Genomic DNA, 14,951 nt, shown 5'->3' with positions numbered 1-14,951 from the left:
ACTCTATTCTATTAAAATGATATCCAATGTTTTTTTTATTTGAAAATTTGATCGCAAGCATATGACCATCACATCTAAGACACAGCATGCTTTCTTTTTTCTTATCCTTTCTTGTGGCACATTGCATGCATTAAAAAAATTACTTTCACACCAACTGTTGCCTTTGTAATACATTTGTATATTGAGTTCCCCGAATTTGTCATCTTTCTGATATAAATCGAATAATATTATTTCACAACTGTTTCAGTGAGAAAAAAGCACTTTCAGTTGTTGCTCCGGCACTGCAAACTCTTGTTCTAGGTTGGAAGAATTGATATTATTCTTTCCCTCGGCCTCCACATGTGTTCCCATTAGGCATGAGCATGTGGCCTGGCATTGGCCTACCAATCTAATCCTAACATAACAAGTTAACCTTCTTATAGGTACCACTTAAACTGTTCTGTACTTGGTAAGTCTTCCTAGCTACCTCTTGGACAGACTACAGGTGGTCCAAAATGCCGCAGCCCGATTGCTTCTCAATCTCCCCAAACGTACCAGTGTCAGGCAGCATCTGCGCAATCTGCACTGGTAACTGGTAAAGGCGAGGGTTACTTTTAAGGCTCTGGTAACTGCCCATGCTGCTCTCATTTATGAAAAGTGACGCATCGCTGCGTGAAAGCAGCGATGCGTCACTTTTCACTGCGCACTCCTAACGACATTCCTGATGCGTCATATTTAATGTATGACGTATCATGTCGCAAGGAGTTACAGATACGTCAGTATTTCTGACGTATCTGTAAGCGCAAAAGTGACGCATTGCTGGAGTGTGTCACAAAAGTGACGCAACTCCAGCAATGCGTCCTTTCACATGGGGAAAGCCCCATGTGAAAGGGCTTGCATCAGTCTTACGCCTGCTGTGAGGCAGGCGCAAGATTTTGACGCAACAGCGTCCTAAAAGTGACGCAGTGAAATCTCATAGATTTCACTGCGTCACTATTACGAGGCTTTTTGCGGGCGAACGCCCCCTCTGCATACATTATACCTGACGCAGGTATAATGTGGCGCAGGGGTTTAAAAAGTGACGCATCTACCTAGATGCGTCACTTTTTAAATATGGCGCAACGAGGCGCATTTTTTACACCGCTGGTGCGTCACAAAAAGTGATGCACCGGCGGCGCAAAACTGACGCAAGGCCTTCATAAATAAGGCCCAATGAGTGTGACCCTGCCTATCTCAGGAAGCACTTTCAGTTCTGCGTCCCTAGTAAGCACCTGCGTTCCTCTAACATGCTAATGGCTACCATTCCCACATTCCTCCTGAAAAGAAAGGGCGGCAGTTCCAGGGCCTACTTGGCCGCTATGGCTCCCTTTTGACCTGTAAAGCCTACAGAACCCTATTCAATTTAGAAAGAAACTTAAAACTCTGCCTTTCAACTGAGAAGTTTTGGTCTCTGCTATTTTCTTTCCTTTCTGTTTCTGGCTCTTGGGCTTGCGTCGGGACACTCTCTTGAGTAGCGGTGCACGCTAAACACTCTGATAACATAACACAACAATGAAGCAAACAAATGAGCATTTATCCTACATCCTTGATGTCACAAAGTGAATCCACCAGATGATATGACTCTTCAGACATGATAAAGCTGCCAAGGTAACTTGGCAGCTTCATTACTGATTGTTAACAATTTGGCTCATCATTACTGCTGGAGCATGATTTAGCCATGTAAGCGTGGTTCGATTTAACAGATGAAATTGCAGCTCTCAATAGAATGCTCAATGAAATACTATTTGCTTACATTCCCATGTGAAAATGTACAATGGTCATGTAGAAACAAATCATTTTACTTCCTGTCCTCACAAAGGAGTGCAGTGAAAGCACTTTTAAGCTGACAATTTTAAAAGTGGCCACTTGGTGGCCCCCCTAAGTATTTTTGGAAAATGTCCTCCAACACATTCCATAGAAATGAGTAGTGTTTGAGGGAACAAGCCTTCGGAGAAAACTCCTCAAGAGTCCAAGTACCGCTCAATTAGTAAGTTAAGGCATGTAACTGTTACTTACAACCAATGGGGGCGTGGCTACGCCAGCAATGGTGTTGGACGTGCTTGAGTAGAGTCTTGCCACAGGCTCCCCTCTCTGACCGCATATCTCCTTAAACAGGTATCCGCCAGGGCTGCCAGCTCCCACAAATGCGCCGGGAGCTGGCCTGGTGCTCCGATAAGGCGAGCAGCTGTAGCGGACAGGAGAGTCTGCGGTGCGCTTCTCCGACTCTGAAGCCGCCCGGCAGGACACTGTCACCGCAGGGGACAACGTCTACGCTGAGCCGGGGATTGACTCCGACCACCAGGCCCTGAAACATTGTGCAGTTCATAACGGGAACGCTTATGCTCCTGTTGCGTCTGGGACTGGCTGACACCAAACTGCTGCTGGCCGGGGGGACTATCAAAGAAGCGGTGCTGTTCCAGTGCGAGTTCTCCTCCCCCGCAATGCTGAGGCATCCTCGCGGGCTCAGTCAGCTTGCCGAATCTTGGTCCAATGCCCCTACTGCCAACAGCTTTGAGGCCGCGCTGTACTGACAGACTGCACTCCTTCCCCTCCCAGAGTAACCCACCCTGTATGACCACTAGAGGAGACGCGGGAAAAGGCAGTGAGTGGAATCATCTGCCAGCATGGAGACGCCGGGGACAAAGTGAATGGGGCGTGCAGTGACAGTAACCTCCAGCAGCACTAGTAGCGGGGAAGAATGGTACAGTGCCATGCAGACAGACCCGACCCGGCCCTGACGACCCCTCTCACATACCGCTTTGCACCCGGTGGGATCCCACCTGCAGGGAGTGAGTCGCAGGTCCGGGAGGCCCAGACAGTGCCTGGGGTGCGATCCGGCTGCAAGGACACCAACAAAGTGGCGCTGCTGCAGCACAATCTTTCCTACCCCCGCAACATAGAGGCGCCACCGCAGGTTTGCACAAGCCATTGAATCCCAGCCAAGTATCCCTGCTGCCGACAGCTCCGGGCCAGTCTGCACTGGTGACTTGCACCACCTCACCCCAACTGTGACCCATCCTGCACGGCCACTGGTGGAGGCGCCGGAGACAGCTGTGAGTGCATATGGCCGTGCAGTGTGGAAGCGCCAGGGATAGTGTGAATGGGACGCCCGGTGGCAGCAAACTCCGACGGCACTCGCAGAGAGAGTGGGCAACACCGTGCTGCAGGGGTAGGCCTGGCCTGGCACTGAAGACCCCTCTGATACCTTGCCCGCATCCAGTGGAATCCTGCCTGCAGGGAGTGGGTCGTGGGACCGGGAAAACCAGGCGGTGTTGGAGGTAGCAACTCTCGCTCACCCGCTCCACCTACCAGACCGGCACTGCCACTCGCATAATAGACCTGTGTGAAGGGCAGCAGTGGTGCCCTACCTGCTGCCAGACCCTTTGCATGGACACCCAGTGGCCAATGAAGCGTGGAAGACGCACGCGGACCGTTGTTGGGTGCACAGCCGCCCCACCACCACAAACTTGAGCTCAGGCAGACAAAATGGCATAAGCGGGAACAGCTGATCCGATGTCAAACAAGTTGGATGCAGTGCTGGCGGTGGTGAAGAAGCTAGGGGAAACAATAAACCAAATCCGCACCTCCCTGTATAGCAAAATAGACAAGGTGGCCACTCTTCTCCATGAGGACCACCCAAAGCTCGCGGACCGAACTACCACTGCCAAAAATGCCATTGCTGACGTCTCCCCACGAGTGACCACAGCGGAGAAGCACATCTAGGGCCTTCTAAAACAAGTAGAGTTCTTGGAAGACAGGGCCGAAGATACTGAAGGCCAGGCTCGGCGAAACATCATCCGCATGGTGGGCCTGCCGGAGGGAACGCAGGGCAAAGACCCGGTGGCTTACACCGAACATTGGCTCCACAAGCTGCTGCCAGGGGAAGCAAGTGCCTGCTAGGCCCCTGGGCTCTAATCCAAGACGGCGTCTAATCTGCCTGTTGAACTACAGAGTCAGAGATGCCGTACTCCAAGAAACCAGGAAGTTAAAAGATGTACAGGTGGACAACCACAAAGTCATGTTTTTCCCGGACTACACACTGCAAGTTGAGAAACAACGATACTCATACATAGCAGTGAAAACAATCTTAAGTACCCCTTGCTGTTTCTGGCGAAGTGAAGGGTGATCTCAAACAGAAAGACTCACTTTTTTAACACCTCAGAGGGGGCGGAGGACTGGCTCGACTCTTATGGCTCCTCGGGCGGCAGGGCTAAGACCACTAGAATGAGAGAGCTGAATCCCACTGTCTCCCCACACCGTCATTGTAGGGTAAAGAAAAAAACACAGCCCTCGACCTCACAGACCCTTGGACCAGTTCCGGAGCTAATACTGAGCGGCCAGCTCCAGGCCCTCCAGGCGGTTGCAGCCATCACAGGGACACAAGGTGAAGAGGCTAACTCGACTTCTGACCAGCAAGATCCGGCAAGTGACGACGATCTCTCGGACAGTTTTCTGGCTTCACAAGACTCATGTGAACTACCTCAGGTCACTCCACAGACCTCTAATGACATTGTCTAGACTCCTACTGTTTACATCTCCTGCCAAACACAATGAAGACTAAGACACTATATATGCAATTATCATAGATGTGGGTTCAGATCGCATGCCCCATTTGTTTGCTGTCAATGTCAGCAATGTGTATTTGTGCTAGGGTTCTAGCTCGAAGCGGGAGGCAGGAGTTGTGGTTGCAGACAGATCCCAGTGTTAACAGGCAGGAGCTCCTTCACCTCCCCATAACAGGAACATCATGTTTGACATTTGAGCTGCAGCCCTGACCAGCGCGAGCTTGGCCAGAGGTTGGGGAGCTGCTGGAGACGGACCCCCATTATTTGGCACTTAATATATTACTGGGTGCTGTAGTCCCCCTAGACATTAGTTAAATGTTGCTTCTGCTTCTTGTGCGGACAGTTGCCTGTCGCACACTCGCCCTTTTGGTATTTTTCTTTAAATACAATGTATATGTTTATTATGCCATCATGTACGTACTGAGGTATGGTAGCCAGGGTATTGGTCCAATGGGGGCACAGAATCTGCAACCGTATTCATATACAATGCTTCAATTCTACATGTTCATCGGCCTGACAAGGCCTTGCGCCATAACGATAATCACACACAATGGCACCCATTAAGATAGGCACCTGGAATGTGAGAGGTATACACAGCCCATCGCACAGGTACCTAATTTATTCATATCTAAAAAGACATCACATATAAATAGCTCTCCTCCAAGAGACATACTTGCCCAAACCAGAGGTGACAACTACACAGGAGGTGGAGGGGGCAATTATATACCACAGGCTATTCAGCATACACAAGGGGAGTTTTGATATGGGTGAGGCTGGGTGGTAGACTTTTTCACAGATGAGGAAGGCAGATACGTAATAGTAAAGGGCGCCCTAGACGGAAGAGCGGTGGTTATTGCGTCATGGTACGTGCCTAATTTAGATCAGACTGCCTTTCTTGAAACACTATCTCACAAATAGGCCACATGGCATGATATCCCCATGGTGTTAGGAGGTGACTACAACAGCGTCTTAGACGTTTCATTAGACCGCTCCTTTCCCCCCTGCCTGGCACGGTCACACATACTGCAAAGAAAGCCTTATATATCTGGGCGACACAGTGGCATCTAACAGACGCCGGGAGACGTAGAAACCCGCAAGACAGAATGTATCCTAATTATTTGTGTGCACATGGTTTCCATGTACGCTAAGACCGATTTATGGTATCCAGTGATCTCTTGCCATTTGGTTCTGGGTCGGACTACATGGGGCGGACACACTCAGACAACAACCTGCATGTGCTCGAGCTACAGTGGGAAGGTGATGTGCCGCCGATCCCTGTCTGGCGCCTCCAACCAGACACTTTACTTGACGTGCCATTTTGTGACTTGTTAGCCACTACCGTAGCACAATACGTTGACGAAAATGCAGGAACACAAGCAGGCATACGAGTTCAGCTAGAGAAAGATACTACTATAGAGAGAAAGCTGGCACCCAGTGAGCAAGAGGTGGCTGGGGGAACCCTCAGACACCTTACACGCTACAGGGAGGAGCACGCTCGGTTACTAGAACGGCTCCGATGCCTTAATTATGCAGCACATTTGGCACAAACACATAACCTGGGGGATAAAGCAGGAAAACTGCTAACATGGTTGATCCGTCAAGACAAGATGACGACTCCTGTGGCATCTGTACGCATGGGACAAGGGGTTACAGTATATACACAGCAAGACATACATAGCGAGTTCATGGCACATTATCGGTAATTATAGAAATCCTACTCGCAAACTATCCCAATGGAGCTACAGCTCTATCTTGAGGGGATCACCCTGCCACATCCCACGCTTGATCAGAGAGCAGAATTGAATGACCCTATCCTTCTAGAGGAGGTCTGGGACAGCATATTCTCATTGTCTAAACGAAAGTCACAGGGACCTGATGCTGACAGAATTTTTCAAGGCCTATGTGCACATACTAGCGCCACCGCTGTTAAATGTGTATGAGACTACTATAGACGTCTCCACACTCACTGACACACAAAATGAAGCGCTACTGATCTCTCTCCTCAAACCCGCCAGAAACCCTGTAGCCTTAGGTTCTTATCGTCCACTAGCCCTCCTAAACACTGACTACATGATTTTTGCATCGACCCTGGCTAAGAGCTTAGCACCATTGGTTAACACACTAATGCACCCTGACCAGAATGGTTTCATCCCCGCCAGAAGTACCTCACTTAACATACGCAGGTTCTTCAGGGTGCAGAAGTAAGCATTGCACAGATGGCCACACTCTGGCTGCCTCGTGCTGGATCTGGAGAAGGCCTTCGATTACCTGGAAGGGCCCTATTTGGCTGCAGTATTACACAAATACGAACTAGGGGACCATTACATAAGCATGGTCCAACTGCTTTACCAACGACCTATTGTTAGAGTTAGGACTGGTCGGCTCATTTCGGACCCCATCCAGGTGAGAAGAGGTACGCGTCAGGGATACCCCTTGTCCCCATTACTCTTCTCCTACCTATGGAACCACTAGCGATGCTACTTCGCAGAACTGGAGATATGTGGGGCATACAATTAGGTGATGGGATGCATGCCGTTTCTTTATATACAGGCGATCTGCTACTGTAAGTGCGTGATCTACATGATATTTCCACAACCATAGCGGACACGCTCAGGGACTTTGAGAAAGTGTCTGGAATTCGGGTGAACTGGGCAAAATCAGGAGTCTACCCCTTCAGCGAAAATACGGTGGAGAAGGATGTGCTTATTAAATGGCTCCATTCTCACGTTCCGTTATCTCGACGTCTTCATATATCTATCGCCCGCAGACATACTGGAAGGAAATCTAACCAGAGCGATCTCAGCTGTTAGGGCCCAAGTGCAATTTTGGAGGTCACTCCCATTGACCGCCATGAGCTGCATCACTTTGATAAAGATGATAATCCTAAGAAAATCATTATACTATTTTTTGAACCTCCAGATCTATGTCCCGACTAAAATCTTCCATGAGCTGGAACGGATGCTCCTTGACTTAATCTGGAACAAAGGCTGACCCCGGGTTGCATTGTGGAAACTATACGCCCCCACTAGCCAAGGAGGACTGGCAGTCCCAAACATGGAGTTATACTATTTAGCGGCCCAGTTACAAAGGGTGACGAGGTGGTTAAGTGGCAGGGACTTAGAAGATAAGGCAACCCTGCAACAGCCATCAACACAATCTCGGATTTACAATCTGTTCCACCACATCGCTAAACTTCTACATCCTCCCAGATTGAACTGGTGCATAAATGCTACAAGAGGAGACTACACCTTACCCGTGCAATAACCCCCTGCGCTCCGCTACAGGGGGAGTGCGGGCACCTCCGAAGGGATTCTTACACACTGGCACACAGCGGGCATAGACACTCTGGGAGCCTCTATGCAGACGGCTCCCTGCTCTCTTTTTAGGCACTAGCAGAAGACCATGACTTACTGGCAGGACAATTTCTTTTGCACACTTCTATTACAAGATCTCTATCGGCAGAAGGGGGGTGGGGGGGGGGGGGGGGGGACATGACGACCGAACAGACAACACACCTACTGCTGCAGTGCTTACAGGAAATGGGTGCGGGTTTACACATAGTACACTGATTGGTGGAAGCTCTACTAACACATACGTTAAAGCCCATGCTGAGTCTTCGTACACAATAGGAAACGTATAGAGGGAAACTGTGGACAGAGAAGGATTGGGGCACTGTCCTGGCTAGCTCCTTATCCATACCTAGAAGCTCAAAATTTAAACTCATACAAACATATATAATACAGAGAGCATACCTCTCGCTCGATAACATCAATATTTTGACATTGCCACTTCTGCATGCCCGTGATGTCGGCAGATAGTCGCAAACCTTTTACACATGCTCTGGTCCTGCACCTTCCTTCAAATCTACGGGCACACAGTAACGGTAGCACTCGCAAATTGCACTGACCTGCCCCTAGCACACACGTGGGAGGTCTGAATACTGGGTCTATATGCCTGGTCTAAAAAGAATAAAGTCACTTCCCAGTTTACAGACCTGGGACTGATAGAGGAGAATCGACTATTTACAAAGAGGTGGAAACACAATGCCCCGCTGGAAATAATCAGCTAGGAAAGATCACTTACGGTATGGGTACAGGCAGAAAGCACAACCCTACACAGGGAGGAAACTGCAGGACTCCGCAAGTACCCGATAGTGCAACACTGGGACACCATCCTTACGGCATTCACACACGGGAACAATAATGATGACGGCAGCGCCCCTCTCCCCCCCCAAAGGCAGCTAACACAAACACCAAAGCCCCAAGTCAATGGGCGCACGTCATCTAATATCAAAGCTGTGACCTATAACGAAATACGCTTATGGCCTGAACCCACTGCCGTGAACTTACCCAGATCCCCAACCGATCACCTAGTGCGTCCGGCTCTTAACTGTATAAATGAGCCAAAGTGACTCCCTGGTGTGCTAATATAATATACATGTACAAGGTGTACATATCCAGGCCCAGCTGCAATACGTTCTTGATGGCAGTTTGTTTAGCAAGCTCCTAGTTTAGAGGATTAAAATATATATATCTTATTAGCATATCTTGAAGATGTATTACTTTTATATGGAGGTGATCATTTATGCATAGCCCCCATGTGATAAACTATTGTACAATTGAACGCAACCATGTTCAATGCGATTGTATATCTCGCACACGCTATCATTTATAAACAAAGGAAATAAGTGACACAGAACAAGAAAGAGGTAGTATACAACTGTTCACTTTAATATTACGAATGTAGAGGTGTATACACACATGTTCTGTAAATGTACTTATGCTATGAACCTCAGTGTAAACTGTTTTGAACGACCTCAGAATGTTAAAACCTTCAAAAAATGCAATAAAGTTATTTTTAAAAAAACCTGTTACTTACAACCAAGAAATGTAAACAAAAAGTAAAGGGATTGGTCTAATTGTTCCTTCATTGAAAGATCAAGTGTGTTTTAAAATGTCTATATTCTCCGTCTTCACATTTGATCTAACATTCACTGTCTGTGTTCTTTAGGTCAGTTTGAAAAGTTACTGTTGAAGTATGTCCAAGACTGTCCATATTGTCAAGGTTTTCAATACATTTTTTGTCAATGGGGTAAATCCCATAACACCATGAAACGTCAGCATTGCTTGCACTGCATCCAGCTATCAAATATTTAAAGACAACAATCTCCCCAGGTTTAGGATTACTGGTGAGGCACTGAAATTCTGATGACTGTTCTTCATTTTATATTTCTGGTCCACATCCTGAAAAGTATGAAATGAAAAACATATAACGAACTTAATTTAAATAGGAAATAAACAGTTGAGTACAATATGTAATATGTAGCTGACAATTCAGGCATAGTTGAACATTTAAGTGAGTTAAAATTCTTTCAATGAGTTTCACTTATCCATTCAAATCTATACATACTGGGGGAAACATATGATTCTTGAAGTACAAGTCGTTACTTTCCTGCCAATGTTACTTATTACAGAAACATATAAAATTTTAGAATAAACAGACCAAATATTTTGATTTTAGTTAGTTTTTAATTCTTAAATACAATATCATCATTCTTTATGTTCTTAAAACCTAGCTCCTTACTATCTGCCTAGAACTGGTGTTCCAATCGATTATGGCCTCATCATTTGACTCAAAATTAGGAGACTGCCGGAGCTGGGGGCACAGAGGGCACACTTGTTTCACAATTAATTATTAATCTTTGTCCATTTTTAGAGAGAATTCTATAAAGAAGAGGAGGAAGAGGAGGAAGCTGATGAAAAAGACAAAGCCCGAATACATGGACCTAAATATTATTGTAGTTGCCAAGAGAGCATGGGCCTATCTATCGGAGGTCATATTATCTAGGATCTGTAGCTCTCCACAGGATTTAGGCGCTCTCTGGAAAATTGTCTTCTGCAGCCGTGGTGGGTAGCAGTTGGTATCGAAAAAGGGATGACCAATAGGGAATAGGTAAGCTTGCCCATTACCCCTTTGGTAGGTAAAAGTCTTTGCAGAGTCTTTAGTCCAACAGCTGAGGTCTCAGATAAGCATATATTGAAGGATGTTTAGAACAAAAGGCTATTAAGGTGAAATAAATATATCATTGAAATTATATGTAGATTGTGAAGTATCAACTGCCAAGATATTAGCCTACTACAGGTAATGAAGTACTTAAACTGATAGTTCCAGTAAAACTTTCAGTATTTTAAACCTGCAGTCAGCCTCTCCTACCTATGGCACAGAGTAGACAGGCTTAATTTAAGAAAATGTGTACAGTATTTGGAAGTACCAAAACACTCGAAAAGGTTAAAGACACAACACCGTGAAAATTCCGCTCTAATTTATTAAACGAGAAAATGTTTTTATGAAGAAAATGGCACAAAAAAAATGATGCATCTGAGGTCACGGGTGCCTTCAGGGAGATTGCTATTAAAACAGGATTTAGACTAGTCGAACTGCGTATCAGGCACCGTTCCTACTATTTCCGCCAACTGTGCACACCAACTTTGGGATGTACCCACATCTTGCTTCCAGGGATGTGGGTACATTCCTTGATACAATCACATAACATGCATATTTGTAAAGTGCACGTTCACTCGGAGGCATCTAGGTGCTGAATAACAGATGTTTTTGTTACCCAACTCAATAGTACACATTTTATTAACCTGGGATGGATGAAATGTTGAGTGGACCCGCTGGGATTTGAACCTGTGACCATGAGGTCGAACACAGGCCCCTGCAGTGGATGCATTAGTCCCCTGACCCACCAGAACCAGCAGTAGGTCCCTGTCAAGAGATACGATCCTACTGGTCAGTGCCTCAAGGAATTATGCTGTATCCTCCATATCTGGGGAAGGCGATTCCCCATCAAGATACCGTAAGCTCTGTTTGTCCCTGGGTCTGGGGGTGGTCAGGTGGAACATTGCTCAAATGTGGGGAGCAGGAAGCGCACCAAAGATAAAAGATTGGGAAAAAAACATGGTTTGGTTCATGTTAGAAAAAAATATATAAATCCTTGCAGATTATGTCCCGAACATGGGGAAAAAGTTAAGGCATTCAGCCACAGGGCCACGCATCTCCATCATTGCTACAGGCAGGTTCAGTCTCAGGCACCCTTACAAGATTTGTTACTCCCGCAGCCACCGTCTCAACATGAGCCCCAGTGAACAACTAAAGTAGGATCGGGAACTTCAGGGCAGCAAGACTGGAGCCAGAAAGAGAATGGCGGGCCCCAAACCTGCCCGCCGGCACAAATCCAAGAAAAAGGCATCATCCTAAAATGTGAAATAAAAACCATGCTGAATCATATTTTAGACGAGATCTGAAGATATCTCAAGTGAACGAAAACGCCTCCCTCCATCAACGCCTCAGAAAGATTGAGTAGGCAGTGGCTAGTTTCTCAGCTAAGATACAAGAAGTGGAATCAAGGATTGCACATCAGGAAGGTCAAATGTACACTATGCACCAGAATGTGAACGCAGCAAAAAAGGAAAAAATTTCACTTGAGAGTAAACTTGAGCTTGAGAATCATTCACAGCGTGCAAACCTGCAATTAGTTGGGGTTCCTGAGTAGAAACACTTCCATGAGTAGAGACTTTTATCAAGAAAAAAACGTCCTGCCAGAATTCACTGGAGAACTCACCATAACAAGAGGACATCCGGTCTCCTCACACCCACTTCCGAATTCAAAATTATCACAAACAATTCTGATTAACTTTGTCAATTACCGTATCAAAGAAAAGATTTTCACTAAGGTAATCCAGCAGAGGCAATTTTCGATCACTGAGGTTTCTAGTTGTCAGATTTTTGCTGTCATGTCGGCAGCTGCCTTACGTCGGCAAAAAGAGTTCATTAAATTTTTATATCTCTTTAAGGCTCAAGGCGAACAGGCCTCAATAGCTCAGCATTCGAAGCCACGAGTGCTTGTGAGATGCAAGTTTCATATGTTTGCAAACAGAGGAAGCTCAGGATTTGCTGAGAGAAATTTCCTCTGGAAAATAGAGTCACATATTGTTGTAATGGGTCACTGAGATGGGGGGGAAGTGGTCACAGTCGATTCCGATCCGGTAAAATGCGCTCCGAATCGTCGTACGGAGCATTTTTCCCCGTACGAATCGTACCCGTAAACGTCCCCGTACGTACGACGAAGTACGATCCGTACCAGGAGCCAAAGTCCGTACGAGTCGTACAGGACTCCGTACGACTCAAATATCCGTACGAGTCTCACTCGGAACCCGCTGTACGTGACATCGCTACGGTTCGCGGCTGGTTTTTACATCCCAGCAAGTACGATTTGTGTCGGGTACGCACCGTACGACCCTTTTTTTTATGGGAGCTGGAAACAGCCGTAAACGCATAGTTCGCGCCAAAACAAGTACGGAATGCCCCCACCCCCGGGGACGCCGCGTACCCCCCATGATCGCCGGGGTACGCGCCGTACCCCTGCGATCATGGGGGGTACGCGCCGTACACCCAGCGTACATGGGGTACGCACCGTACCCCATGTACGGTGGCTGTACGGCGCGTACCCCATGTACGCTGGGTGTACGGCACGTACCTCCCATGATTGCAGGGGTACGGCGCGTACCCCGGCGATCATGGGGGTACGCGCCATACGGTGTGTATGTGATTGTGCGCTTTTCCGTACGAATCGCCCTTACCTGACGCGGACCGTACGAATAGCGTCCTGATCCCCCGGTCCGGATCGTACTCGCCGGGTCGTACGGTGTGTTTACGAGTCGTACGGAAACAGCTACGAATACGAATCGTACGGGGGATTTTTTTTACCGGATCGGAATCGAGCTCTAAGTGTGCAGTACCAGGGCTCCCCACAAGAGTTACTTTGGGAGGGACCAGATGGGGCTTGCGGGCCCTTGCCTATCTTGCGGGGTGGGAAGGGTTTGGGAGGGGGGTGGGAGTAGGTGGGTTTATGGTGTAAAAAAGGCAAAAATGAGCAGAATCATAGTGGAGAGGTGGGAGGATAACAGGGCTCTGAATCAAGTATGAAAATATACAGTTTAAAACTATAGACATGGGTATTATATGTTGAACTATTTTGGTCAATGTAAACGGAGTATTAGAAAAACAAAATAATGGAGGGTTAATAAGATGGCTAGCTTCTTTTTCGCTACAAGTCCATTTTCTTCAGAAAACGAATCTGAAAACAAATTCACCAAAACTCTTTGCCCCTAGATAATCTTTTTACGTTTTTTTGCTTCAGCAGGATTGGCAATAAGGGGAGTAGCTATATATTTTAGTCCCAAGTTCAGAGGGATCCTCATGGACGATGGTTTTGGGTAACGGTGAATCGAAGCGGGATTTTTAAAAAATGTTGTCAAGTAATGTTGCCCAATCACTGATGACCCCACATCCATGGAGAAATAATGAACTACCTAGAGGGGCTTCAGGACAGATTATCTTTGGAGGGGATTTTAACTATATTTAAGACTTGAAAAAGGATACTTCAAATAAAAATAAAAAACAACTGAAGCCAAAGACTAAACAAATTGTAGATGTCATCATACAAGATAATCAGTTAATTGACCCTTGACGTAAAACCCATCGGGAAGTACTGGAATATACTTGCTACTCCCGTCAATTCCAAACAGCAAACTGTATTTTTTTTATTTTTATATCTTGCTCCTTGAAATATATTTGCTCGGAAATAGGGGCCAATTCATTCTCAGAGCACTCTTTGGTCAAACTAGATTTAGAAATAGAGGAGGATAGTAGGACAAGATCCAGGTGGCAGATGGATCGACTCCTCCTCTCAAAACAACAATGGGTAACAGAAACAAGAGAATGGATACAAGACTCTTTAGGGCTAATGAGCGAACAGCTGAACTTTTTTCAGTATGGGGGGCTTTTAAGGCATCAGCACATGGACAAATGGTTGCCTTTATTGCGGCCCAGTCCAAAAATCGTAGAACTCACATAGCCAAACTTCAGCTGGCAGTCAATATTGCTTTGCTGCAGAAGAATGGCGTTTTACAGGGTATCTGGATAGGTGGAAGTCATCTTAACAAAGCAAGAAAGGAATTAAGATAATTTTTTTTGACAGAAGAAATGAATAGCTCCCCGACATTCCAACAGTGAGCCTACGAAGAGAGTCAAATGATAGGCAAACTGCCAGCTTGATCAACCAAGGTAAAACAGGAAGCAGCCTTAATTACTGAAGTCTTAGATCCTGGTACTAGGGTTCCGGTGACTGATAAGGATAAGATTACCCAAGGATTTTTTGGAGCATTATGAGCAGCTATATGCTACCAATTACATGGTTGGACAAAAGACAATCCATCGATATCTTAGTCCAGAAAGACAGAATATAGAGCTAACATTAGCTGAATTTGCTCAATCTGAATTGATCAGGGATACAAAATCAACCAT

At 46.5% G+C, this 14,951-nt stretch overlaps 1 protein-coding gene across 1 annotated transcript in view; it reads right to left on the bottom strand.

The window, feature by feature from the left end:
- Positions 1-204: 204 nt before the first annotated feature.
- Positions 205-14,951, bottom strand: part of LOC147731089 (uncharacterized) — a 407,202-nt gene continuing 392,455 nt past the window's right edge. Inside the window, exons 11-13 of the mRNA XM_086956055.1 lie at positions 9,451-9,826; positions 1,527-2,023; positions 205-458 (exon numbers count right to left, since the gene is read on the bottom strand). The gene's annotated coding sequence lies outside the window, so the exon portion shown is untranslated. The remainder of the gene's footprint in view (positions 459-1,526; positions 2,024-9,450; positions 9,827-14,951) is intronic.

The sequence above is a fragment of the Lissotriton vulgaris genome, chromosome 2_1, assembly GCF_964263255.1.
Source record: "Lissotriton vulgaris chromosome 2_1, aLisVul1.2, whole genome shotgun sequence".
NCBI classification, from domain to species: Eukaryota; Metazoa; Chordata; class Amphibia; order Caudata; family Salamandridae; genus Lissotriton; species Lissotriton vulgaris.
This window is presented reverse-complemented; position numbering and strand designations above follow the sequence as displayed.